At 41.9% G+C, this 27,151-nt stretch overlaps 16 non-coding genes across 16 annotated transcripts; all 16 read left to right on the top strand.

The window, feature by feature from the left end:
- Positions 1-16,211: 16,211 nt before the first annotated feature.
- On the top strand, positions 16,212-16,283 carry trnap-ugg. Its single transcript has one exon. It is a non-coding gene; the product is annotated as a tRNA-Pro (tRNA).
- Positions 16,284-16,715: 432 nt separating this feature from the next.
- trnap-agg lies at positions 16,716-16,787 on the top strand. The gene has a single exon. It is a non-coding gene; the product is annotated as a tRNA-Pro (tRNA).
- Positions 16,788-17,199: 412 nt separating this feature from the next.
- Positions 17,200-17,271, top strand: trnap-agg. Its single transcript has one exon. It is a non-coding gene; the product is annotated as a tRNA-Pro (tRNA).
- Positions 17,272-17,689: 418 nt separating this feature from the next.
- On the top strand, positions 17,690-17,761 carry trnap-cgg. Its single transcript has one exon. It is a non-coding gene; the product is annotated as a tRNA-Pro (tRNA).
- Positions 17,762-18,207: 446 nt separating this feature from the next.
- Positions 18,208-18,279, top strand: trnap-ugg. Its single transcript has one exon. It is a non-coding gene; the product is annotated as a tRNA-Pro (tRNA).
- Positions 18,280-19,705: 1,426 nt separating this feature from the next.
- Positions 19,706-19,777, top strand: trnap-ugg. Its single transcript has one exon. It is a non-coding gene; the product is annotated as a tRNA-Pro (tRNA).
- Positions 19,778-20,209: 432 nt separating this feature from the next.
- On the top strand, positions 20,210-20,281 carry trnap-agg. Its single transcript has one exon. It is a non-coding gene; the product is annotated as a tRNA-Pro (tRNA).
- A 412-nt stretch (positions 20,282-20,693) lies between these two features.
- Positions 20,694-20,765, top strand: trnap-agg. The gene has a single exon. It is a non-coding gene; the product is annotated as a tRNA-Pro (tRNA).
- A 418-nt stretch (positions 20,766-21,183) lies between these two features.
- Positions 21,184-21,255, top strand: trnap-cgg. The gene has a single exon. It is a non-coding gene; the product is annotated as a tRNA-Pro (tRNA).
- A 446-nt stretch (positions 21,256-21,701) lies between these two features.
- trnap-ugg lies at positions 21,702-21,773 on the top strand. The gene has a single exon. It is a non-coding gene; the product is annotated as a tRNA-Pro (tRNA).
- A 1,426-nt stretch (positions 21,774-23,199) lies between these two features.
- Positions 23,200-23,271, top strand: trnap-ugg. The gene has a single exon. It is a non-coding gene; the product is annotated as a tRNA-Pro (tRNA).
- Positions 23,272-23,703: 432 nt separating this feature from the next.
- Positions 23,704-23,775, top strand: trnap-agg. The gene has a single exon. It is a non-coding gene; the product is annotated as a tRNA-Pro (tRNA).
- A 412-nt stretch (positions 23,776-24,187) lies between these two features.
- Positions 24,188-24,259, top strand: trnap-agg. The gene has a single exon. It is a non-coding gene; the product is annotated as a tRNA-Pro (tRNA).
- Positions 24,260-24,677: 418 nt separating this feature from the next.
- Positions 24,678-24,749, top strand: trnap-cgg. Its single transcript has one exon. It is a non-coding gene; the product is annotated as a tRNA-Pro (tRNA).
- Positions 24,750-25,195: 446 nt separating this feature from the next.
- trnap-ugg lies at positions 25,196-25,267 on the top strand. Its single transcript has one exon. It is a non-coding gene; the product is annotated as a tRNA-Pro (tRNA).
- Positions 25,268-26,693: 1,426 nt separating this feature from the next.
- Positions 26,694-26,765, top strand: trnap-ugg. Its single transcript has one exon. It is a non-coding gene; the product is annotated as a tRNA-Pro (tRNA).
- Positions 26,766-27,151: the final 386 nt, after the last annotated feature.

Genomic DNA, 27,151 nt, shown 5'->3' with positions numbered 1-27,151 from the left:
ACACAACTCTCGTGTGAATACTGCAGACTGTATGCAGAATAATACACTGTTAGAGTGATCAGACACAAATACCAACTCAAGTTTTTCCTAAAAGGCTAAAAACGTACAAAAATGCTGAGCATCAGTTGTGGGCCGAGAAGGTCTTCACGCCGCAGATTGCCAACAACAGCCTGTGTTTCGGTGACATATGAGTAACTTCACAAGCATCTCTGTGTCGGCCCACAGGAAGTCTTTTCCCAGAGCGCTTCTACGCCAAAACAAAGGCTGCCCCCATCGCTGGCGTCAGTCCAGCTCCACAGCCACACGTCACATCTCTGAGAAATATTTAACCTTTGCTAATGAAATATTTCCCAGACAGATGGAGAGAGACAATGACGAACAACATGCTGACAGAAACAGAAAATCTTAGATGGAGAAATAAAAAGATAAAAACAACTGTGTTCATGTTGTTTATTCTAACTGTGAAAGATAGAGAGTGTCCATGGAAAAGAGAGCTGGAAATCTTAGATGAAAAACCCTGAAAAGGACGTCAGTACCTGTCACCTAATGACATGAATGATTCATTCAATCCTACCCCATGTTTGTGTCATTATGGTAGGATTTATTTTTTATTTATCTGTCTTCATCTGTGTACTAAATCATGAAAAAAACATATGGATACCAATATTGTTGAATATTATTTACTCTGATTTATTGTATTGGTTCTTAGATCAAAAGATGAATCGATACTTTATTAATCCCTAAAGGGGAAATTGCATTGTTACAGCAGCCTACACATAAGTACAACACAATATTATCAGTAAGGTGAAAAATAAAGATAAGTAGCAAGAATAAAACAAGACAATACACTGATATGAAAATGTCAAGTCCTTAGAGGACGGGTTCACAATTTCATGTAGGTTTTTCTTGCTGTAATCATTCCTACTGTTCATACTGACCATTAGAAGATCCCTTCATAAGGCACTTACAATGGAAGTGATGGGGGACAAAATCCACAGTCCTTCTGTGCAAAAATGTATTTAAAAGTTTATCTGAAGCTAATATGAAGCTTCAGCATCCAAATGCAACAAATCCACACCTGACTGTTGTTTTAAGGCAGACTTGAAAAATTGTTAACTTGTCCTTTAAAGGTAGAGTCGGTGATTCTAGAGAAAGATTGTTCAATACACTTTTTGTCAGTTTCCCGTCTCCAGCAACCATTGAATTGTTTCCTCATAGAACAGATGCTCTTCTATCTAGATGTATCAATCCACACTGAATCCCAGACAGTCTCACGGAGATCCCCTGTGTTTTTTTAGACTCAGAGTCTATTTCTGTTGGGTTTAGTCAAGCGTAACCTGAGCAGGAAGCTGTTTAAATAACACAAATAACCTGCTGTACATGTGTTTTCACCTTATTAACCGAATCAATGAATCAATAAATACAAACACCGTCACTTTCTTCCCGTGGAGCCGACATGCAAACTATTTTAGTTCAGTAAATTTCTGCTGTCGGTCAGCCTGGTGAAGGCAGTGTGTCCTGCTGCTGTCCTCTCAGTTCCCCGGGAGCTGCAGCTGACAGACGGCTGCTTCTGTCGACAGAGACGCTGAACGCAGGTCGAGTGAGACGTGGGGAGGCTGCAGAGAGGCGGAGAGTGTGGATGGTCTGTTGTACTCAAATGTGAGACTCTACAGTTGACGCATAGCTCTGGATTCTGCCATATTTTTCTTTTGGTCGTTGCCTTGGCAATGCGCTTCTATGAATCTGGGGGGCGGAGCCTCTGAAGGAGCATGAAGGGAGGGGTGTATTTGTTTGGGTGTTTGGTTCAAATATCAGCAAGCTTTCTCCTGAATGACTGACTCTACCTTTAATCCTTAAGGCTGATTTATGGTAGGTCGCTCGGTAACCAGACACTATCCTCCAGCTGGCTTATTTAGTTACATTATGTCATCCCAACCGGGACTAATTAAACAAGGAAGTTACAAGTTATCTAAGGTTACAGACCAAAATATCATAAAGGCAGTGAAAACTACAATCTCCATGGCAACATTAGTAACACTACCCAATCACATTGCGCAATAAAATATGACATTATCTGCAACATAACAAAATTCTCCAGCTGTGTGACATGAAAGGAAAGTGTCAAGCAACACTTTTTTCTGTCAAAAATACAAAATTTCTGTCATGTGACACTTATCAAAAGTGTCAAGCGATCCATCATTGATCAGCCTTTAAACCTGAGCAGATGAGATAAGTATAAGTAGCAGCCATATTAGACAGTAGTGCAAGTTATTGGAATTATAGCATGTTCAAAGTCTGTTGCACCAAACTGATGCTATGTTTATTGCACAGTTTTTTAGTACCTGAAGAATTAACAAGATAAATACAGAATTAAAAGGATGGTGTGGATTTGAGAATTGCTTGTGGAGGAGATGAAACCACAGTATCACCTGTAAAAACACCTGTGTGTCCCTTCATTTGTGAATTACCAAATGACAACATGCAGTACCAAAGTCTTATTATGTGTACAACAAATCTTTCGGCACAGAGGAATAAAATATATCAGGCTTTGGATACACACATTATACTTATTAGTAGATCAGTTCATTGTTTGTTTAACTCTGCACATGAGATTTGTTTAAAATAAGAAAAATGTAGAAGATTACCATTCCATTCCATTAAATGGGGATAAAACTATTGATTAACTTATTGATTTTGAATTCTTTTTGTTTTTTTGATTCACAGATATTCACACAATTGATTAGTTGACTAGATTTGCTCCAGCACTAGTGACTTGGAAAGTGTTGCTGTTTAGGTCTTCAAATATCATTTTTTAATGTTAAACTGCACGTGTGCACACAGGTGTTTTCAGTTACTCTGAATGAGCAGCACATTACGTGCAGTCACCAAGGTCCCTTATCCAATAAAAATGCTGCAGGTGTAAGTTCTCCCGCTCTAACAAGTGCAAGAACACAGATGATAAATGAGGGAGAGCACAGTCTGTGCAACTTTCAATGTGTTTTCAGACAGAAGGGGAAGCGTGGTGAATGAGGAAGTAGACAACTGTTAGCCAGAGCAGTTTTAAAAGGTCATAATATGTCAAGTTTTAGTTGGATTGAACACTTGAGTAGCACTTACGCACCACTGATGTCTCACATCTGGTGTGAATTCCCGGTAACAAAGCACAGAATGTTCAAAACAAACTGCAGCCATAAATTAAGAAAACATAATTAACCACAGTGAGCTTATAGTTTTTTCCGTCATTTTCCTACTCTTCCTTCTCAGTGCCCTCTCTCTCTCTCTCTCTCTCCTCTGACCACAGTTAGATCCATGTGTTTGATTTCATCATGGAGCTGAAATATTATCTGATACTCCAAATGTCCACCTTTTATCCCGACACAAACATGCGCCAACTCACACTTATTTATGTCATGTCATATTGGATACAAAAGACTTATTCTTTACTTTTTCATTTTGGCATGTAATATCAAAAGCCTTTTAATCTTTATAGGAAAACCAACCTTTTTATTTATTTTTTATCCCTGAAAAGCTAGTATTGAGTGAACTCAGGGAGAGTTTGTCTGAGGTTACAGCTCACAGAGCGTCTTTTATGTCCGGTGTAAGAAAGCTGATTTACATTTTAAATATTATTTATTGATGCACACACATTTCTCTGACCAGGAGCAAAGAATTTCCTGCTTTTAAGAGTTCGGTTGAGTTGAGTCAAACAAGTGTGCCTTCATTAACATCCAGACAGGAATATTGGCCATACAGTAGCCTTAATTATGTTCATCCCGTGTGTGGTTGTCATGGTAACCCTGGAGGATAGAGGAGCAGGCTGTGACTGCAGGGTTTGAATCCCCAATCCCCAAAACCAATTGTAAGAAATGAAGCTGACTTTTTTTTTTAACAAAGAAAATTTGTTTTTATTTCTGAGTAAAAAGTGGTTCAAACAGTAATGATCAGAGGAAACAAGATATTTAACTTTCAGAGAACGTTTGAGATTCACGAAAGACACAAACATAGACTGACAGTTCTGCTCACGTTAGAGTAAAATGTTAAATATCTATGAAGCAGGAAACCATGTATCCTCTTGCTTGTGATTTGTTGGATTTACCTGATGCGTTCACCTTGAAACTAAACTTGTGTGGTGCCTCCTGAGACTTTTTATTTCCTAAGATTGCTTGAAGACTGCTGAAAAGTTTCTCATGTAACCAGTTTTATCAAAGACCTGCAGTCCACACTAACGTTACCTCGGTCTCGGTTGTGAGCACTGATGTAACTTTAGATCCAAAACTTGGATTCTTTATCGCCTCTAGTCATCGACAGCAGAACACAGGATCTAAAGGGAAAAAGTGTAATTTCTGTTGCATATACAATTGTGTGGTCCGGACATTTCCACAGCCAGGTATAGAGAACTTCACACAAGTGGAAAAGATATGGAAAATTTTTAATTGTTTACAATTTGAACTATCTTTCCGCACATGCTCAGTGGCATTTGCTTTACAAAGAACCACTCTCTAGAGACAGAAAACGTGATTGCTGTTATTAGTCTTTGGAGCTGTTTCTAAACATATATGATAAACTAACATGAACAAACTCTTCATAATGACGGAACATGTCACCCAGTGCAGTGGTGTAACTCACTGACATGTTTTTAATAGTTTTTTGACAACAACGGCACAGAAGAATAAGATATATCAGGCTTTGGATCTGCATGAGATTTGGTGACAGTAAGAAAAATATAGAAAATCACCAGCCTTATCTCTTAAGGAGTACAATTTTGGCACATATTGTGTCCCTTGGGCACAAAGGGTTAAACAACAGAGACCAGAGAGGCACTATCTGGTATTTTACATACGCCCAAAAATATGAGTAAACAAACACAAATTTATGTAGTTATTTTTTCTTTGTTTCTTAATCATATTGTGACCCTTCCGCTTATCTCTGTCCTTGGAGAGGATGACAGTATTGAAATACCTGTTAATCAACTGGAGGCGACATATGGATCACTGACTTTGCCCTTGGCACCAGATTCTTAGTCTGTAAATCAACAGAGAGAAATAAAAGTGTGAAATAGTTTGTTTGTGTATTAACTGTGTTGCCTTTTGTGTGTTTTGGAGGATTGACCTGCTGGGACTGAATCAACGCTTCAGCTGCAGATGCATCACCATCTGAACCTGCTTCCTGTTTTGACACATCTCGACTGCAGGCCAAATGGCACTCTGTCCTGTCAAGAGAATTTAAAATAAAAACATGGATTTATGACCTGATAAATTTTTCTTCTTCTTCCATTCAAATGGTCTGTGACGGTGTGAAACCAGCGCTGAGGGACACATTCCCCCTCCATGGACAAGTACTGCCCAGCAGCCCTTAAGCAAGGCAGTGTGTCATCATTTCAAAGAATTCGTAGAATTACATGAAGGCCATGTGACCCAGAAAAGTTCAGAGTTTCTGAAACAAGTCAGATAGAAAAAACCATACGCACTACCAGCCAAAAGTTTGGACACACCTTCCCATTCACTTGAATGAGAAAGTTTCCTTCAGATCAGAGTTTTTTTGTCTGTGTGTCCACTGGTTTTCAACACAGGGAAAATATGTGGATAGAAGTGAGTGTCAGCGTTTCAGGAATATAAGATTCTGAGCATTAGTAAAAAATATTGAAAAATGTTCATATTATTTGAATTGAATATATGATTTTGTCGATTGTTTTTTTTTTTTTTTTACTTTTATTTGGGGGATAATCATACTCTCAGTTTTGGATATACAGTTCCAATAATGCTTTGGGGGTTGTATATAGGAAGTCTAACATTGCCAAGGATACAGTGAGTTGGCTGTTGGCTACAACCCTTTTTTTTAAAGCTTATATTTATTTACATTTTGGCATTTTGGCCATTAAAAGTCTGCCAAATTAGCTGTTAGCAGCCCCTGTTTGCATTGTAGTCATGGATGTACAGACAACAGTCACTGGATTACTTTGATACTGAAGAAAACTTAAAAAACACAGTGATTCTCAGACAAGTTCTGAAGTTATTAAGAACGTCTTTTTTCTATGATTTCGAAGCAGATTTATTCATGTTAATTTATGAATGTTTATTTGAGATGCATAACAGGGATGAGATCCCTGGGAAGTGTAAATACAATCACATCAAACAGAGAAAAGCAGCAAATCCTCATTTGTTAGAATCTGTAACCAGAGAATGTTTGACACTTGTGCTCGATAAATGACTTAAACAAATACTTGACAATTAAACTGCTGTTGATTGACAAGATTAATTGACGAATTATTTTAGCTGTTGAGTAATACATGTTGACAAAAAGCTTCATAAATACATGTAATGCTGTAACTGTCAATGTGATGCAAGTAACTTTTAAAAAAGAAAACAAGAATACGCACAATTTGTGTGTTTGTGTGCATGTGAGTGACACTTATTGGCAGAAAAAAAGTCTATATGAGACTGTAGAGGACTAAACACACACACACACACACACACACACACACACACACACACACCAGTCATTCCTGTGTTACATTAGCAATGCATATTTCACTCACAGCTGTAAAAACCATCAGTGCAAACCTGAACATCTGGCTGAGGGGGGAACACATTTATTGGGGACACATGATCGCACACCCCCTGAAGTCCCTCCCCCTCGGAAACACAGCTGGCAGGTTAATGGTTCCCAGGTGAAAGGATCCCTCTCTCTCTCTCTGTTTACCTCATGGTTTGCAAAAGAGGTTTCGTCAAGTTGAAAATGTGTATCAGTGTCACCACCAGAGGGCGCAGCTGTACAGATGGCATGTGGATTGCAAAAAGAAGGTAATGAACAGCAGCAGCAACATGCTAACATTAATATATGAACGTACACAGAGTTGCAATAATATTGTTTCTGAAAAATGTACTAATTTATTGGATTTCTTTAAATACAGAAGATTTAGAAGAAGACACTGGTCTAATCAACCAGAATAATTAAAACTTGTGTGTGGACAGACAAGGGCTTTAATTAATGTGTCTGCATAGGAGCGGGGCAAATGTAAACACAACTTCTTGCCAAGACCCTGTTCTGTTGGACTGCCTGTACAAAATTTTGTGATGAGTGAAAACTCATAGTGCTGGTGACGTTAGAGGAAAAGTCAGAGGATCAACAAAGTCATTAGTCATCCTCTGGCAAACATGCATGTTTGTACCAAATTTCATGGCAATGATTTCAATAGGTGTTGAGATATTTCAGTTTGGACCAACAGACCAACATTGCAATGCCACTAGCATTACTAAAATTTGGCACCTGACTCACTGAGCAAGGTTTCTGTGTGTAAGACATTTTTTAAGATGATTATAAATTATTTGGACTTGACATTTGGAAGACAAATGTTAAAAGGACTGGCCAATCTGTCCATTGTAAACCTCAGTTTAATTTTTCTTAAATCTAGGAAAAAACACAACAGAAAAACACAGTTTTCTGGCCAAAAATGTAGCTTTCACTTGGCTGAACTTTTTCTGCAACAAAGCGTGACTTAATCCAGCAAGACACTGTGCTGGCCAATCAAATAATTGCAAGCACACATCTTCCAGGAGATTAATTTGTAACATGAACTGCACATTTCAACTGTTTTGTCTGCTGTTTAACCTCCAATCATTGCAACAAAACATAAAATGACTGGGTAATTATTATTCCTTTAATTTTATACTAATTTGACACATCAGCGCCTCCAGAACAAGTTTTAATTAATGGTGAGCCACTTCAGTTTGTGGAGAACTTATTTATGCAGTCTTATTAGCAAGAATTATAATGGCAATTATTGCCATTTTGTTGAACTTTATACTACTACTCCACAATTCAGAGGGAAATATTGTACTTTAGACTCCACTTTATTTATCTCAGTATACTCCGTGACTCAGTCACACAGGTGTCCCAGTGCTAACGTTACTTTTTACATGTTATCCGGCAGCGGTTTGCATCTTTCAAGGTATTTTCAGGATCACACAGGTGTTCACTGTCCACCCAAGATGAGAACATCTTTGCTGTGGGGTGAAATCAACGTTGAAATCCAGTATTTGTACAGTGGATGTAGCATACAGCTTGTATAACAAAGAAGAGAACAGTGGGTTTGTAGTTCTGTTTCTGAAAGCTGGGCACAGTTTATGGAAATGCTGGATCTAAACATTGGTTTTGCCGGCAGACAGTTAACACCTGTTATAAAAAATACCTTGGAGGATGCAAACTGCTGTCGACTAACTAGTTATAAATAATGTTTGTATTTCACATATGGGGTTAGGGTCTTAGACTTAAAACTCATGGATCCATTACCCAAATTGGACTCAATACCCGAAATAACATGCTGTTTTCAGTCTGAATGTTCAGTAACTCTCGTGCCTTTTTATGGGACAGAAAGTAAGTTTGGGAAAATCGTTGGAGTATTTGGGTCATTCTGTTCAACCAATGTTAAAGTAACTTTAGGTAAATTAAGTTATTGCCTTATATTAATTGAAAATGAATTGAAAATTAATATAAGGCAGATGTGGTTTTGTTTCAGAAAATGATTAGGTATGATGGAGCAGCCCTGCGATGAAATGAAACGGGGAAGTGGTCACAGTTGTTGGAGCTGCTGCAGAAAATAAAATAACACGGACACAAGTGAGGTGGCTGCCATGTGCTGACTTATTTAATGTACAGTAATGGGCAGAGCTATACGCTCATCATTTGGAAACGTACTGTTAATGATGCATGAGATGGATTGAGCATTGCTGGTGATTAGAGTGAATAATAAAATCAGTTGAAACGGAGAAATGTGCTTTGAATGGGTAAGTAACGAGATGGACCCAATTTAGTCAGGAACCAGAGCCATGAAATGAGGAGGTTTGTTCCACTATGACATAGAGTATCTGACAGAAATAAATGACATCTGCTTGTACACTATGGCTGGTAGCACTTAAAATCAGAACAGATCAGAGATTTTTGAGAGGTAGTAGGCTAACTGACGTCTGCAAATATTTAATTTTACTTTAACAGCAGGTCGAACAGAGTTAAGATATTTTGATTGATGAGATTCAGGACATTGTTTCTGTAAACGTTTTTCAAAAGTCAAAAGTTGACATTGATGTTGACTAATTTGACGCTTCTATTTCATGTTAGTTTTTATTTCATGATGTCTTCTTTCTTTTCAGTATTCAACACTTTCGGGCTCCACACTCTTAAGGCACCATGAGGTTTTGCTCCCCTTGTGTTTTAATGATGTTTTGACATCAGGATTCAGCTCTCTGTTCTGCTAAGTGATAATTGCAGCCTGCTGAGCTGCTGTTGATACAGCTGAGACCATCAGATGCAGCTGGATGTCTGCATAGATGGATGTTGGTCTAAGGAGGACACAAAGAGAAAACCTTCTTTGAAAAGGGATTTCCTGTGGTGTCAGGACAGGGGGAAGAGTATTGTGTTAACAGTGGCCAAAAATATTAAGATTTGAAAAGTCAGTTTAGTTTTAGAGTTCATATTTAAACTGTGAAAAGGTAAAAGTGGCAGGTAGTCAGTCATACAGATAAATAGTCATGGTTCGGTTGCTCACTGGTGTGGAAACAAACCTGAGGAATGTTGGATTGTGGGACATGGAGGCTTTCTCTGATCCAGAGAGCAAGGTAGGATGAGATCATCACTTGACTGGTAGCCGGGGGCAACAAGCCAAAATGGTCTCAGTAAACACTGGAAGGATGCTTTTACACACATGAACACAGATGTCAGTTTTTACAAAACAGAGGCTTCTGAACACCCACCGGCCAGATTTCCTCCTCTGCTTCTCATCTAACTTTTGTCTCTTTTCTGTGAAAGTGTTTACTCTTATGCACAAAGAATTGTATAAGTGACTGAAATGAGATATTAGACATTAGATATTATAGTGGACACATTTTTCTTTCTTGTAGCAGAGTGCTTCTCCTGCGCTTTCCCTTTGTTTGTTCGCCTAGTGACTGATATAAATCTAAGTGGTGGACTTAAATTTTATAGATAAAGTTCTGTTAAACTGTGATGAGGTTCTGATTGCAGTAGCTGCGATGGCTGGTAGAGGGAAAACCCATGTAGCTCATTATTTTTACTTAGCTTGTGCCGAAACTGCTGTGAAGGCTCAAACTCCTACACAAGACTTTGTTACACCAGCTAAACAGAAATCCATCACTAAGATGGTGCATAAAGTCTTTCCTAAAGGGGACATTTCATTTACATTTCCAGGTCTATATTTATATTCTGGGGCTCTACTGAAAAGCTTTACATGATTTACGTCTCTTTAAGGCCCCCCCTCTCGATGAACCCACTCTGCTTTGATTGGTCAGCTCTCGGAAGCTGTGTCTTGGCCGACTGCGGAAGCTTTGTCGACAAATCATGAAACAAACTATAGTATAGTGGTAGGATTGCATTACTTTTTCTCATTCTTTACTCAAAATGTCAGCTTCTCAAATCCATCCATACATGTTCAAGATGAAATCCAATCCGAAATATGAGAGTAGATGACGCAAACAACATATGGAAAAACTTTAGCAACAACCATGACAACCAAGGCAACGGAACGGACGTTTATGGGCATGTGCAACGTGCCGATGTCAGTTTGTCAGCAAGATAGAAAAAAACATGGCAAACAAAGCATTCAGAGCAGGTTGAAGCCCTGGCTTTTGACCTTCAGCTTTCCCGCTGGTTGTACTACAACTGAAGGCTTGTTAAAATGAGGTAAAGACAACAACTAACCAAGTAGTCGTATTTAAAAAGTCACACATCTTAACATACTATATATATCTAAAAATGAAAGTAACATAATTTTCATTAGTATTGAAATTACACAATACACTTTCACAGCCAAATCTGTCTTTAGCTCATACACGCTATGCTACAGACTATGCTTTAGCTTGGTTAGCACATGCATTAAATATGTTAGCAACTGGTAGTTAGCAATGCAACACACCTCTGCTTTTCTCATGTAGTAGTCAATACATTTGAATGGATAGTTAATCATTGTTTTATTTTTGTTATCCTCATTTTAGACAAACAAAAATGCCATCAACCAGATTGATATCCTCCATAGAGGCCAAGTTTAAGCATCAATATCGTGGAAATATCTGGAAACCAAATCTTGCCTATTGTGATTTCAGCATAAGACTTTTTTTCATTTGAGAATGATATGAAGTAACTGATTTTTACATCCATTATACACTGACAGAGCACAAAAGTAACATAGCACTATTTAATAAAATATGTTAAATTTAATAACACATCGGCACAAGGTTTCATAGAGTTTCATATTGTTTTCTTTTCATTTTACAATCAACCCCAAACCTAAAAATCTACATTACTGATGACAGCTACATTTGCTGTAGGGAAAAATGAGCGAGGGAGACCATCGGGACCAATCTTGGTCTGAATGCGCTGGTCCAGTGGTTTGGCTGGTGTGGCATGGTTTGGAGAAACCTCCTCCTCTTCTTTCATTGGTGCCTTGTAGGAAGACCTGTGCCAGATGTCCTGTTGATCCACTGTGGAGGACATGATCTCGGGAACATCAAGTGTTAAGCTCAGATAAAAATCATTGTTTCTGCCATCACCCAGCTATGCCATTGGAGGTCTGCCCATCCCAAGAAGATGTACAAAGCACTTAATTAACAGTGTGATGGCTACCTTTGTTTTGTCTATTGGTGGAAGCATTATAGATATTTAGATAAAGCATAGAGCTCCTGGCCATTTTTGCATGACAGAGTTCATTTCACCCCCCTGTAAAATGATGCCCTGTGTCTGAAAGTCCAAATCCAGTAGGGTGATGCTGGATTTGGATTTCCCACCAAAGTTTTGGCAGCAAAAAAATATACCAAAGTTTTTATACTTAGTGAAGTTTGATGTGCACTCTTTTTTATTTATTTATTTATTTATTACATACATGGGTAGCCATCAAGCTTGTCAGTTTTGTCACAGCTCTTCCTCCTCCTTCCTCTTCCATCGATTCCAGGGATTTGCTTTATCCCAGCCTTTCCCCCTGATGGACTTCCTCAGTTTTTTTTCCCCATGGTGAATGTAGCCAGGGGTTGGTTGTAGTTTTGCCTATTTTTGTGCAAGTGAATATTCTTTATTTAACTCTGGTATGCATGCCTCTGATTTACTGTAGCATTACTCATTATTAGATGAACATGCAGTATATGTGAAAGAATTCCAGAGTAATGAGTCCACATACAAGTGAAGACCTTTTCCTTACATCACATTAGGTTTTATTTAATGCTGTAAAAGAAAACATACATTACATGACAAAACAAAAGCATTCTCATATACTCCTGGGGCAGTTGACAGTCAGTGTTGAAAACAGAAGCTGTGCTTCTCTTAGATCATCTGCTTTTGAACTTATTCTTAAACACCAAACTGAGTGACAGTTTATGCCAACAGGTATAAAGGGCAGCATAGTATAATTCGGCCCTGACCTATTACATTATCCATTCAATATTTATTTCAGCACTACAGTATCCTTGTTACCTACATGGGGGCCTATCAATTGTTGACACCAGATAATATATATATATATATATATATATATATATATATATATGGTGGTGTGTGTGTGTGTGTGTGTGTGTGTGTGTGTGTGTGTGTGTGTGTGTGTGAGTCAGAATACAAACACATACACGTACATAAACTTGCCCCTATCAATAGGTTTACAGACCACACACAGGGAGAGATAACACAATGGTTGAGCAAAGGCCATTACAAGGGGTATAAAGGCGCTATCAGTATTATTTGTAGCACCTACAAAATGACAAAAATACAGCTAGGAAAATGAGTTTATTGGTTCTTCTGTATAATTATGGTAATGCATTAAATAGCTCATAAGTTTTTTCAGAATGAATGCTCAAGTAGACAATGAAAGTTTGTATAATTTCATTTTTTAACACTACTTTTATAACTTTCAACTTTTTTTTACTTTTATTTTATATAACTACTTTTATGACTTCCATCCTCAACGTGAACCAAACAGTTTAACCAAAATAAACGATGTAAAAACTACTACAGGATCTAAGTCCCAGTATGTTATCAAATTAATGTCAGAGATGGAAGAAACAAAAGACAGAGCTCAGACAGACACATTAAATACTTTACTGAATGAGTTCAGTTTTGTATTTTGCCAAAGAATTTAAACATGAACCAAACATGTTTATGTAATAACTCACATGCTGTTAAAATGTCCTACAACACATTTAGAATGCTGAAAACAGATAAAAAGTTCCATGAGGTAAGCCTGTGCTTGTTGAAATAATATTTCTGTTTTATCTCAATGTATTCAATATCTTTTCATACACTGACATTTTACCAAAATTAACAATATGAAAATAACTGCAGGATCTACATAAAAAAACAAATTACCAATGTTTTATCAAATTAATGTCATCGATGGAAGAAACAAAAGCCAGAGCTCAGACAAACACATTCAAGTACATTGCTCTGTGTAAGATTTTGCATATGTATAAGTCAAGTCAAGTCAAGATAATTTTATTTATATAGTGCCAAGTCACAACAGAAGTTATCTTGGGGCACTTTTCATATAGAACTGGTCTATGTGGTTTGTCCAAGTGGTGTTGCCATGCCTAGCTTTCCAAGATGGTGAACTCACATCTGCGGTTGAATTAGAACGTGCAGTGACAGGTTACAGTGTTTCTTCGTCCTATCTTGTTTACTTGCACTGATGAATCATAAAAGACGAGGACTGTAACAAATTATATTCTGGGATACAATGGTGACTAGGTCCACTTACTACCAAGAAAAAAAATCACTCGTGAGTGAGCAAGTGAAAGTTCTGCAAGCAGGAGAGCAATGATAGTAGTTGTGCGCTTTGAGGTAAAATTCACATGCTCCTTTGGATTCTGTGTGTTCTCAAAGCATGGTCATCTCCTTGCAGGCAACAATATTGCTCATGCAAGCAGAGATATTCTGTGTGCTAGTGCTGTGAAAGCGCTCACAAAAATATGCGTGTGTGGCTGTTTGAGTTGTGTGTGCGGCTACTCTACATCATGGACTTCATTTGTGCTTGCATATTTTGGCACTGATATACCTTCACAGAAAACACCTCAATTTCCTTTATGTTCATCTACAGCACACTCAAATATCAAATATCAAATATGTTTTTTAGTTTTTTAAGTATACTTTTACCATTGTGAATACTCTACAGACTCAAAAACCTGCTTAGAAATAGTATGTTTTATAAAAATGAGGCACGAGTTCAATATCCTGCAGATAAACTGTGATGAATTTGTTCTATGGGGCAGGAAAATCTGTTTTTATTTTTTAATTAAATTCCCCAGGAACAGACTAGCACCACTTTACTCACTCACGCTGCCAGATGTCCACTCACTTCTTTTCCACTGAACTTTCTTTCTCTTTGCCTGTCTGACAAAATCTAGTTTTTTACTGCTTTGACAGCGATATTCCACCTCAGCCAGAGCACTGAACGCCCTCTTCTCTGTTTCATTCTTTTTCAGACAGGAGAATATAAGACACCTGCCTGTTGTTCATAAAGACCCTGGGTTTCCAAACCATGGGTACATCTGAAGTCTCTTAATTGCATCCACGTTTCCCTTACTTGTGTCTTTTCCTTGCGTCTTAGTCCATCCCACTGAAAATGCGTGGAGAAACACAAGGAAACCATGCAAGGAGAGTGGAAATGAGGAAATATATTTTAAGAGAAATGAGACGTCCTTTCCTCTGAAGCGTATTGTGAAGCAACATCCGTTTCTGATGACAGTGACAGCTGTCACAGCTGGATCAGCTGTCATTCAGCTTTAACAGTGTCTGCACAGATGTGCACTGTGTTAACACTTAGGTGCACAGTTATTACTGCCAGAGCAGCAGTGTGTTCTCTCTGCAGCCTGTTACCTATTTAACAAACACCTGCACATGAATAAAAACCTGCATTCTGTATTTATACTGTGTAGTGTATTCTGCTCAGAGACACATGAACCATTTTTGCTGGCAGAGGGGGTTTATATTATTTATTCATTATTTGTGTCTGTATTTATTGATATTCTGATTCTGATTTGATAACTCAGAATAGGATTAGGGTGTCTTTTGAACACTGGAAATTATTTATTAGGCTAAATGTTTCAGGGAAAATGGAAATTATGTAACTCATATCAAACCTGACGCTCAGGAATTTTCAGCCTCACATGTGACTGATGAAAGGAAAGTGAATGGAAAGGACAATAAATGATATAGAATACAAATGTGTTTAAAAAGTGTTTCTTGACAACAAACAGATTCTCCCTTACTTTAATTTTATCCATAAGAAAAGTTAATGGTGGAAAAACAGATCATGAAAAGAAAAAAACTTTAAAGTTTAGAGAGTTTACTCTGTTATCTGTCTCAACTCCAGTATGAAACTGCACTGATGTTGTGATTTATCAGATCAGTCCGATCAGCTGCAGCATCCAATCAGTAACTGATATCCAATAAGGGGGCAGGTCAGGTAAAAGACTTCAGTGAAGGCTGCTCTTGTGTATCCTCACTAATTGCTTCATCATTTGCTGAGAAATAGTACACTGTGTAAATTTCACCCAGCTGCACTCACATGGTTGAAGTTTTCCTTGGCTGGTTGGTCTAAGGGTATGATTCTCAATTTAGGTACAAAAGGTCCCAGGTTCAAAACCCAAATGAGCGCACATCACATAAAAATTGCTGTATAGTTTGAAGTGTTCAGTGCATTTGTTGTGTGTGTGCTGACAAATATCTGCACAGTGTCTTTGTGCTATAAAACCAGGGATTTTGATGTATTCAAAATCAGCCAAATTTTGGTTTACATACTTGGCAACCCCTGTGGGATGGGGCACTCACTATTTAACCCATTTTAATACTGGTCATGCATTGTCAAAGGGGTGTGAACAGTGTGAGTGTGTGAACAGGTTTCAATGGTGTAATGGTCAACACTGTCTACTCTGAATCCAGTGATCCAAGTTTGAGTCTTGGTGGAACCTTTTGTGCAGTGTGCGCTATTGACCAACAAAGATAAATCACTGCACTTGGACAAAGTAAAAACAAGGGGCTGGATGAACCCTATATTAATGCTGCCACATTTTTTTCTGATTTCCAGACAATTATCACAAAGCTGAATCCAACAGTGAAGGCACGGAAAGAGTCAAGGAAAAACCCACACGTTGAAGATTACTTTTACGTCAGTCACAGACCTGAACAGCATTCGCAGCAGGGGAAATCCCATATGGCATTCTTTTAGTGGCTCGTTGGTCTAGGGGTATGATTCTCGCTTTGGGTGCGAGAGGTCCCGGGTTCAAATCCCGGACGAGCCCAGAGCGCAGTAATTGGGCCGACTCTCGTGGGTTATCTGAGTAGTCTTGCAATGTTTGAACTGTTGAGAAGCTTAGACGTCCTAAGAAGGAGTTGAGAGTGCAACAGCTGAACCTACATTTTGAAGGTGGGAGGTATACTGGGCACGTCCTCTTGGGAGGAGACTTCAGTAGACACCAGGAGAAACCAGGAGCATGCTGAAAGTGCTACACATCTGCTTTGTTCTCGAAGTGCCTCGTGATCCCCTGCGAAGAACAGGAGTAGGAGAGAATCTCAGCATTTTTGCTGAGCATGCAACTGCTGCAACCTGACCTGGAAAGCGAAGACAAATAGACAGATAGATGGATGGATCAACCAGTGGTTGCTGGGAAAAAAAAAAAAAAGTACACGCCCTAAATTTCACCCAGCTGCGATCGCGTGGTCACGCTTCCCGTGGCTCGTTGGTCTAGGAGTATGATTCTCGCTTAGGGTGCGAGAGGTCCCGGGTTCAAATCCCGGACGAGCCCAGAGGGCAGCAATGTGGCCACCTCCTGTGGGTAATCTGACTAAACTTGCAAGCTTGTAACTGTTGAGAAGCTAAGACATCCTAAGGAAGAGTTGAACTGCACCTTTATTTTGAAGGTGTCAGTTGGGAGGTATGCTTGGCACGTCCTCTTGTGGGGGGACTTCAGTAGACGACAGGAGCATACTGAAAGTGCTGAATATCCACTTTGTTTCCAAAAGGCCTCATGATCCCCTAAGAGGAGCAGGAGAGGAAAGCATCTAGGCATTTTTGCTGAGTATGCAACCGATGCAACCTGACCTGGACAGTAAAGGCAAATAGACGGATAGACGGATGGATCCAACAATGGTTGCTGGGAAAAAAGGTATACTGCGTAAATTTCATGCAGCTGCAATCACATGGTTACTGCTTTCTGTGGCTCGTTGGTCTAGGGGTATGATTCTCGCTTAGGGTGCGAGAGGTCCCGGGTTCAAATCCCGGACGAGCCCTGAGGTCTGGAAGGTGAATACCTCTTCTGGGTTATCTGGCTAATCTTGGAAGGTTGGAACTGTGGAGAAGCTGATACATCCTAAGAAGAGGCTCAGAGTGGAACTGCTGTATCTATGTTTTGAAGGTGGGAGGTATGCTGGGAACGTCCTCTTGGGAGGAGACTTCAATAGACGCCAGGAGCATACTGAAAGTGCTACATATCCGCTTTGTTCTCAAAATGCCTCGTGATCCCCTATGAAGAACAGGTGGAGGAGAGCATTTAGGCATTTTTGCTGAGCATGCAACCGCTGCAACCTGACCTGGAAAGTTAAGGCAAATGGACAGACAGATTGATGGATGGATCAACCAGTGGTTGCTGGGCAAAAGGTACACTGTCTACATATCACCCAGCTGCAATTGCATAGCAACTCTTTCCATGGCTCGTTGGTCTAGGGGAATGATTCTCGCTTCGGGTGCGAGAGGTCCCGGGTTCAAATCCCGGACGAGCCCAGAGGGCTGAAAGGTGAATACGTCTTGTGGATTATCTGACTAATCTTGGAAGGTTGGAACTGTTGAGAAGGTAATACGTCCTACAAAGGGGTTCACAGTGGAACTGCTGCATTTATGTTTTGAAGGTGAGAGATATGCTGGGCACGATTTCTTGGGAAGAGACTTCAGTAGATGCCAGGAACATGCTGAAAGTGCTGCATATTCACTGTCTTATCGAAATGCCTCGTGATCCCCTAAGAAGAGCAGGAGCCAGGGGAGGAAAGCATCTAGGCATTTTTACTGAGCATGCAACCGCTGCAACCTGACCCGGACAGTAAAGGCGAATAGACGGATGGATAGATGGATGGATCCAACAATGGTTGCTGGGAAAAAAGGTACACTGTGTAAATTTCATCCAGCTGCAATCGCATGTTTAAGGCTTTCTGTGCATGTGTAAGGCTTTCTGTGGCTCGTTGGTCTAGGGGTATGATTCTCGCTTTGGGTGCGAGAGGTCCCCGGTTCAAATCCCGGACGAGCCCAACCTAAGGTCTGGAAGGTGAATACCTCTTGTGGGTTATCTAACTAATCTTAGAAGCTTGGAACTGTTGAGAATCTAAACCTTCCAAGAAGGGGTTCAGAGTGGAACTGCTGCATCTATGTTTAGAAGGTGTCAGTTGGGAGGTACGCTAGGCACGTCCTCTTGCGAGGAGACTTCAATAGGCGCCAGGAGCATAGTGAAAGTGCTGCATATCCACTTTGTTCTCAAAATGCCTTGTGATCCCCTAAGAAGAACAGGAGGAGAGCATCTAGGCATCTTTGCTGATCATTCAACCGCTGCAACCTGACCCGGAAAGTGAAAGTTGGTCTAGGGGTATGGTTCTCGCTTAGGGTGCGAGAGGTCCCAGGTTCATATCCCGGATGTGCCTAGAGAACAGGCAGGTGGCTGCCTCTTGTGGGTTATCTGACTAATCTGCTAAGACATCCTAAGAAGGAGGTGAGAGTTACTGCTGCATACTTGGCAGCTTGTCACATCCAGTGGGGAGCACATTTCCATGGGTAACAGGAGCATAGTGAAATAGCTGCGTATCCGCTCTGTTCTTGACATGCCTTGAGATCCACTAAGAAGAGCAGGGGAAGAGAGCATTTTGGTGTTTTTGCTGAGCATGCATCCGCTGCAACCTGACCTGGAAAGTGAAGATAAAAGGACAGAGAGATGGTTGTATCAAACAGTGGTTGATGAGAAATAGTACACTTGTATATTTCACCCAGCTGCACTCGCTCAGCTGAAGGTTTCCTTGGCTGGTTGGTCTAGCGGTATGATTCTCACTTTAGGTGTAAGAGGACCCAGTTTCAAATCCTAGATGAGCCCACATCAAATCAAAGTTGCTGTATAGTTTGAAGTATTCGTGTGTGTCCACTGACAAACATTGGCACAGTGTCGTGGGTGCAGCATCTTTGTGCTATAAAACCAGGGATTTAACTGCTAAGCTGATGTTATTTGATGTATTCAAAATCAGCCAAATTTTGGTTTACATACTTGGCAACCCCTGTGGGATGGGGCACTCACTATTTAACCCATTTTAATACTGGTCATGCATTGTCAAAGGGGTGTGAACAGTGTGAGTGTGTGAACAGGTTTCAATGGTGTAATGGTCAACACTGTCTACTCTGAATCCAGTGATCCAAGTTTGAGTCTTGGTGGAACCTTTTGTGCAGTGTGCGCTATTGACCAACAAAGATAAATCACTGCACTTGGACAAAGTAAAAACAAGGGGCTGGATGAACCCTATATTAATGCTGCCACATTTTTTTCTGATTTCCAGACAATTATCACAAAGCTGAATCCAACAGTGAAGGCACGGAAAGAGTCAAGGAAAAACCCACACGTTGAAGATTACTTTTACGTCAGTCACAGACCTGAACAGCATTCGCAGCAGGGGAAATCCCATATGGCATTCTTTTAGTGGCTCGTTGGTCTAGGGGTATGATTCTCGCTTTGGGTGCGAGAGGTCCCGGGTTCAAATCCCGGACGAGCCCAGAGCGCAGTAATTGGGCCGACTCTCGTGGGTTATCTGAGTAGTCTTGCAATGTTTGAACTGTTGAGAAGCTTAGACGTCCTAAGAAGGAGTTGAGAGTGCAACAGCTGAACCTACATTTTGAAGGTGGGAGGTATACTGGGCACGTCCTCTTGGGAGGAGACTTCAGTAGACACCAGGAGAAACCAGGAGCATGCTGAAAGTGCTACACATCTGCTTTGTTCTCAAAGTGCCTCGTGATCCCCTGCGAAGAACAGGAGTAGGAGAGAATCTCAGCATTTTTGCTGAGCATGCAACTGCTGCAACCTGACCTGGAAAGCGAAGACAAATAGACAGATAGATGGATGGATCAACCAGTGGTTGCTGGGAAAAAAAAAAAAAAGTACACGCCCTAAATTTCACCCAGCTGCGATCGCGTGGTCACGCTTCCCGTGGCTCGTTGGTCTAGGAGTATGATTCTCGCTTAGGGTGCGAGAGGTCCCGGGTTCAAATCCCGGACGAGCCCAGAGGGCAGCAATGTGGCCACCTCCTGTGGGTAATCTGACTAAACTTGCAAGCTTGTAACTGTTGAGAAGCTAAGACATCCTAAGGAAGAGTTGAACTGCACCTTTATTTTGAAGGTGTCAGTTGGGAGGTATGCTTGGCACGTCCTCTTGTGGGGGGACTTCAGTAGACGACAGGAGCATACTGAAAGTGCTGAATATCCACTTTGTTTCCAAAAGGCCTCATGATCCCCTAAGAGGAGCAGGAGAGGAAAGCATCTAGGCATTTTTGCTGAGTATGCAACCGATGCAACCTGACCTGGACAGTAAAGGCAAATAGACGGATAGACGGATGGATCCAACAATGGTTGCTGGGAAAAAAGGTATACTGCGTAAATTTCATGCAGCTGCAATCACATGGTTACTGCTTTCTGTGGCTCGTTGGTCTAGGGGTATGATTCTCGCTTAGGGTGCGAGAGGTCCCGGGTTCAAATCCCGGACGAGCCCTGAGGTCTGGAAGGTGAATACCTCTTCTGGGTTATCTGGCTAATCTTGGAAGGTTGGAACTGTGGAGAAGCTGATACATCCTAAGAAGAGGCTCAGAGTGGAACTGCTGTATCTATGTTTTGAAGGTGGGAGGTATGCTGGGAACGTCCTCTTGGGAGGAGACTTCAATAGACGCCAGGAGCATACTGAAAGTGCTACATATCCGCTTTGTTCTCAAAATGCCTCGTGATCCCCTATGAAGAACAGGTGGAGGAGAGCATTTAGGCATTTTTGCTGAGCATGCAACCGCTGCAACCTGACCTGGAAAGTTAAGGCAAATGGACAGACAGATTGATGGATGGATCAACCAGTGGTTGCTGGGCAAAAGGTACACTGTCTACATATCACCCAGCTGCAATTGCATAGCAACTCTTTCCATGGCTCGTTGGTCTAGGGGAATGATTCTCGCTTCGGGTGCGAGAGGTCCCGGGTTCAAATCCCGGACGAGCCCAGAGGGCTGAAAGGTGAATACGTCTTGTGGATTATCTGACTAATCTTGGAAGGTTGGAACTGTTGAGAAGGTAATACGTCCTACAAAGGGGTTCACAGTGGAACTGCTGCATTTATGTTTTGAAGGTGAGAGATATGCTGGGCACGATTTCTTGGGAAGAGACTTCAGTAGATGCCAGGAACATGCTGAAAGTGCTGCATATTCACTGTCTTATCGAAATGCCTCGTGATCCCCTAAGAAGAGCAGGAGCCAGGGGAGGAAAGCATCTAGGCATTTTTACTGAGCATGCAACCGCTGCAACCTGACCCGGACAGTAAAGGCGAATAGACGGATGGATAGATGGATGGATCCAACAATGGTTGCTGGGAAAAAAGGTACACTGTGTAAATTTCATCCAGCTGCAATCGCATGTTTAAGGCTTTCTGTGCATGTGTAAGGCTTTCTGTGGCTCGTTGGTCTAGGGGTATGATTCTCGCTTTGGGTGCGAGAGGTCCCCGGTTCAAATCCCGGACGAGCCCAACCTAAGGTCTGGAAGGTGAATACCTCTTGTGGGTTATCTAACTAATCTTAGAAGCTTGGAACTGTTGAGAATCTAAACCTTCCAAGAAGGGGTTCAGAGTGGAACTGCTGCATCTATGTTTAGAAGGTGTCAGTTGGGAGGTACGCTAGGCACGTCCTCTTGCGAGGAGACTTCAATAGGCGCCAGGAGCATAGTGAAAGTGCTGCATATCCACTTTGTTCTCAAAATGCCTTGTGATCCCCTAAGAAGAACAGGAGGAGAGCATCTAGGCATCTTTGCTGATCATTCAACCGCTGCAACCTGACCCGGAAAGTGAAAGTTGGTCTAGGGGTATGGTTCTCGCTTAGGGTGCGAGAGGTCCCAGGTTCATATCCCGGATGTGCCTAGAGAACAGGCAGGTGGCTGCCTCTTGTGGGTTATCTGACTAATCTGCTAAGACATCCTAAGAAGGAGGTGAGAGTTACTGCTGCATACTTGGCAGCTTGTCACATCCAGTGGGGAGCACATTTCCATGGGTAACAGGAGCATAGTGAAATAGCTGCGTATCCGCTCTGTTCTTGACATGCCTTGAGATCCACTAAGAAGAGCAGGGGAAGAGAGCATTTTGGTGTTTTTGCTGAGCATGCATCCGCTGCAACCTGACCTGGAAAGTGAAGATAAAAGGACAGAGAGATGGTTGTATCAAACAGTGGTTGATGAGAAATAGTACACTTGTATATTTCACCCAGCTGCACTCGCTCAGCTGAAGGTTTCCTTGGCTGGTTGGTCTAGCGGTATGATTCTCACTTTAGGTGTAAGAGGACCCAGTTTCAAATCCTAGATGAGCCCACATCAAATCAAAGTTGCTGTATAGTTTGAAGTATTCGTGTGTGTCCACTGACAAACATTGGCACAGTGTCGTGGGTGCAGCATCTTTGTGCTATAAAACCAGGGATTTAACTGCTAAGCTGATGTTATTTGATGTATTCAAAATCAGCCAAATTTTGGTTTACATACTTGGCAACCCCTGTGGGATGGGGCACTCACTATTTAACCCATTTTAATACTGGTCATGCATTGTCAAAGGGGTGTGAACAGTGTGAGTGTGTGAACAGGTTTCAATGGTGTAATGGTCAACACTGTCTACTCTGAATCCAGTGATCCAAGTTTGAGTCTTGGTGGAACCTTTTGTGCAGTGTGCGCTATTGACCAACAAAGATAAATCACTGCACTTGGACAAAGTAAAAACAAGGGGCTGGATGAACCCTATATTAATGCTGCCACATTTTTTTCTGATTTCCAGACAATTATCACAAAGCTGAATCCAACAGTGAAGGCACGGAAAGAGTCAAGGAAAAACCCACACGTTGAAGATTACTTTTACGTCAGTCACAGACCTGAACAGCATTCGCAGCAGGGGAAATCCCATATGGCATTCTTTTAGTGGCTCGTTGGTCTAGGGGTATGATTCTCGCTTTGGGTGCGAGAGGTCCCGGGTTCAAATCCCGGACGAGCCCAGAGCGCAGTAATTGGGCCGACTCTCGTGGGTTATCTGAGTAGTCTTGCAATGTTTGAACTGTTGAGAAGCTTAGACGTCCTAAGAAGGAGTTGAGAGTGCAACAGCTGAACCTACATTTTGAAGGTGGGAGGTATACTGGGCACGTCCTCTTGGGAGGAGACTTCAGTAGACACCAGGAGAAACCAGGAGCATGCTGAAAGTGCTACACATCTGCTTTGTTCTCAAAGTGCCTCGTGATCCCCTGCGAAGAACAGGAGTAGGAGAGAATCTCAGCATTTTTGCTGAGCATGCAACTGCTGCAACCTGACCTGGAAAGCGAAGACAAATAGACAGATAGATGGATGGATCAACCAGTGGTTGCTGGGAAAAAAAAAAAAAAGTACACGCCCTAAATTTCACCCAGCTGCAATCGCGTGGTCACGCTTCCCGTGGCTCGTTGGTCTAGGAGTATGATTCTCGCTTAGGGTGCGAGAGGTCCCGGGTTCAAATCCCGGACGAGCCCAGAGGGCAGCAATGTGGCCACCTCCTGTGGGTAATCTGACTAAACTTGCAAGCTTGTAACTGTTGAGAAGCTAAGACATCCTAAGGAAGAGTTGAACTGCACCTTTATTTTGAAGGTGTCAGTTGGGAGGTATGCTTGGCACGTCCTCTTGTGGGGGGACTTCAGTAGACGACAGGAGCATACTGAAAGTGCTGAATATCCACTTTGTTTCCAAAAGGCCTCATGATCCCCTAAGAGGAGCAGGAGAGGAAAGCATCTAGGCATTTTTGCTGAGTATGCAACCGATGCAACCTGACCTGGACAGTAAAGGCAAATAGACGGATAGACGGATGGATCCAACAATGGTTGCTGGGAAAAAAGGTATACTGCGTAAATTTCATGCAGCTGCAATCACATGGTTACTGCTTTCTGTGGCTCGTTGGTCTAGGGGTATGATTTTCGCTTAGGGTGCGAGAGGTCCCGGGTTCAAATCCCGGACGAGCCCTGAGGTCTGGAAGGTGAATACCTCTTCTGGGTTATCTGGCTAATCTTGGAAGGTTGGAACTGTGGAGAAGCTGATACATCCTAAGAAGAGGCTCAGAGTGGAACTGCTGTATCTATGTTTTGAAGGTGGGAGGTATGCTGGGAACGTCCTCTTGGGAGGAGACTTCAATAGACGCCAGGAGCATACTGAAAGTGCTACATATCCGCTTTGTTCTCAAAATGCCTCGTGATCCCCTATGAAGAACAGGTGGAGGAGAGCATTTAGGCATTTTTGCTGAGCATGCAACCGCTGCAACCTGACCTGGAAAGTTAAGGCAAATGGACAGACAGATTGATGGATGGATCAACCAGTGGTTGCTGGGCAAAAGGTACACTGTCTACATATCACCCAGCTGCAATTGCATAGCAACTCTTTCCATGGCTCGTTGGTCTAGGGGAATGATTCTCGCTTCGGGTGCGAGAGGTCCCGGGTTCAAATCCCGGACGAGCCCAGAGGGCTGAAAGGTGAATACGTCTTGTGGATTATCTGACTAATCTTGGAAGGTTGGAACTGTTGAGAAGGTAATACGTCCTACAAAGGGGTTCACAGTGGAACTGCTGCATTTATGTTTTGAAGGTGAGAGATATGCTGGGCACGATTTCTTGGGAAGAGACTTCAGTAGATGCCAGGAACATGCTGAAAGTGCTGCATATTCACTGTCTTATCGAAATGCCTCGTGATCCCCTAAGAAGAGCAGGAGCCAGGGGAGGAAAGCATCTAGGCATTTTTACTGAGCATGCAACCGCTGCAACCTGACCCGGACAGTAAAGGCAAATAGACGGATGGATAGATGGATGGATCCAACAATGGTTGCTGGGAAAAAAGGTACACTGTGTAAATTTCATCCAGCTGCAATCGCATGTTTAAGGCTTTCTGTGCATGTGTAAGGCTTTCTGTGGCTCGTTGGTCTAGGGGTATGATTCTCGCTTTGGGTGCGAGAGGTCCCCGGTTCAAATCCCGGACGAGCCCAACCTAAGGTCTGGAAGGTGAATACCTCTTGTGGGTTATCTAACTAATCTTAGAAGCTTGGAACTGTTGAGAATCTAAACCTTCCAAGAAGGGGTTCAGAGTGGAACTGCTGCATCTATGTTTAGAAGGTGTCAGTTGGGAGGTACGCTAGGCACGTCCTCTTGCGAGGAGACTTCAATAGGCGCCAGGAGCATAGTGAAAGTGCTGCATATCCACTTTGTTCTCAAAATGCCTTGTGATCCCCTAAGAAGAACAGGAGGAGAGCATCTAGGCATCTTTGCTGATCATTCAACCGCTGCAACCTGACCCGGAAAGTGAAAGTTGGTCTAGGGGTATGGTTCTCGCTTAGGGTGCGAGAGGTCCCAGGTTCATATCCCGGATGTGCCTAGAGAACAGGCAGGTGGCTGCCTCTTGTGGGTTATCTGACTAATCTGCTAAGACATCCTAAGAAGGAGGTGAGAGTTACTGCTGCATACTTGGCAGCTTGTCACATCCAGTGGGGAGCACATTTCCATGGGTAACAGGAGCATAGTGAAATAGCTGCGTATCCGCTCTGTTCTTGACATGCCTTGAGATCCACTAAGAAGAGCAGGGGAAGAGAGCATTTTGGTGTTTTTGCTGAGCATGCATCCGCTGCAACCTGACCTGGAAAGTGAAGATAAAAGGACAGAGAGATGGTTGTATCAAACAGTGGTTGATGAGAAATAGTACACTTGTATATTTCACCCAGCTGCACTCGCTCAGCTGAAGGTTTCCTTGGCTGGTTGGTCTAGCGGTATGATTCTCACTTTAGGTGTAAGAGGACCCAGTTTCAAATCCTAGATGAGCCCACATCAAATCAAAGTTGCTGTATAGTTTGAAGTATTCGTGTGTGTCCACTGACAAACATTGGCACAGTGTCGTGGGTGCAGCATCTTTGTGCTATAAAACCAGGGATTTAACTGCTAAGCTGATGTTATTTGATGTATTCAAAATCAGCCAAATTTTGGTTTACATACTTGGCAACCCCTGTGGGATGGGGCACTCACTATTTAACCCATTTTAATACTGGTCATGCATTGTCAAAGGGGTGTGAACAGTGTGAGTGTGTGAACAGGTTTCAATGGTGTAATGGTCAACACTGTCTACTCTGAATCCAGTGATCCAAGTTTGAGTCTTGGTGGAACCTTTTGTGCAGTGTGCGCTATTGACCAACAAAGATAAATCACTGCACTTGGACAAAGTAAAAACAAGGGGCTGGATGAACCCTATATTAATGCTGCCACATTTTTTTCTGATTTCCAGACAATTATCACAAAGCTGAATCCAACAGTGAAGGCACGGAAAGAGTCAAGGAAAAACCCACACGTTGAAGATTACTTTTACGTCAGTCACAGACCTGAACAGCATTCGCAGCAGGGGAAATCCCATATGGCATTCTTTTAGTGGCTCGTTGGTCTAGGGGTATGATTCTCGCTTTGGGTGCGAGAGGTCCCGGGTTCAAATCCCGGACGAGCCCAGAGCGCAGTAATTGGGCCGACTCTCGTGGGTTATCTGAGTAGTCTTGCAATGTTTGAACTGTTGAGAAGCTTAGACGTCCTAAGAAGGAGTTGAGAGTGCAACAGCTGAACCTACATTTTGAAGGTGGGAGGTATACTGGGCACGTCCTCTTGGGAGGAGACTTCAGTAGACACCAGGAGAAACCAGGAGCATGCTGAAAGTGCTACACATCTGCTTTGTTCTCGAAGTGCCTCGTGATCCCCTGCGAAGAACAGGAGTAGGAGAGAATCTCAGCATTTTTGCTGAGCATGCAACTGCTGCAACCTGACCTGGAAAGCGAAGACAAATAGACAGATAGATGGATGGATCAACCAGTGGTTGCTGGGAAAAAAAAAAAAAGTACAC

This window comes from Thunnus albacares, chromosome 19, assembly GCF_914725855.1.
Source record: "Thunnus albacares chromosome 19, fThuAlb1.1, whole genome shotgun sequence".
NCBI lineage: Eukaryota > Metazoa > Chordata > Actinopteri > Scombriformes > Scombridae > Thunnus > Thunnus albacares.
The sequence above is the reverse complement of the archived record's forward strand: the minus strand, read 5'-3'. Positions and strand labels throughout refer to the sequence as shown.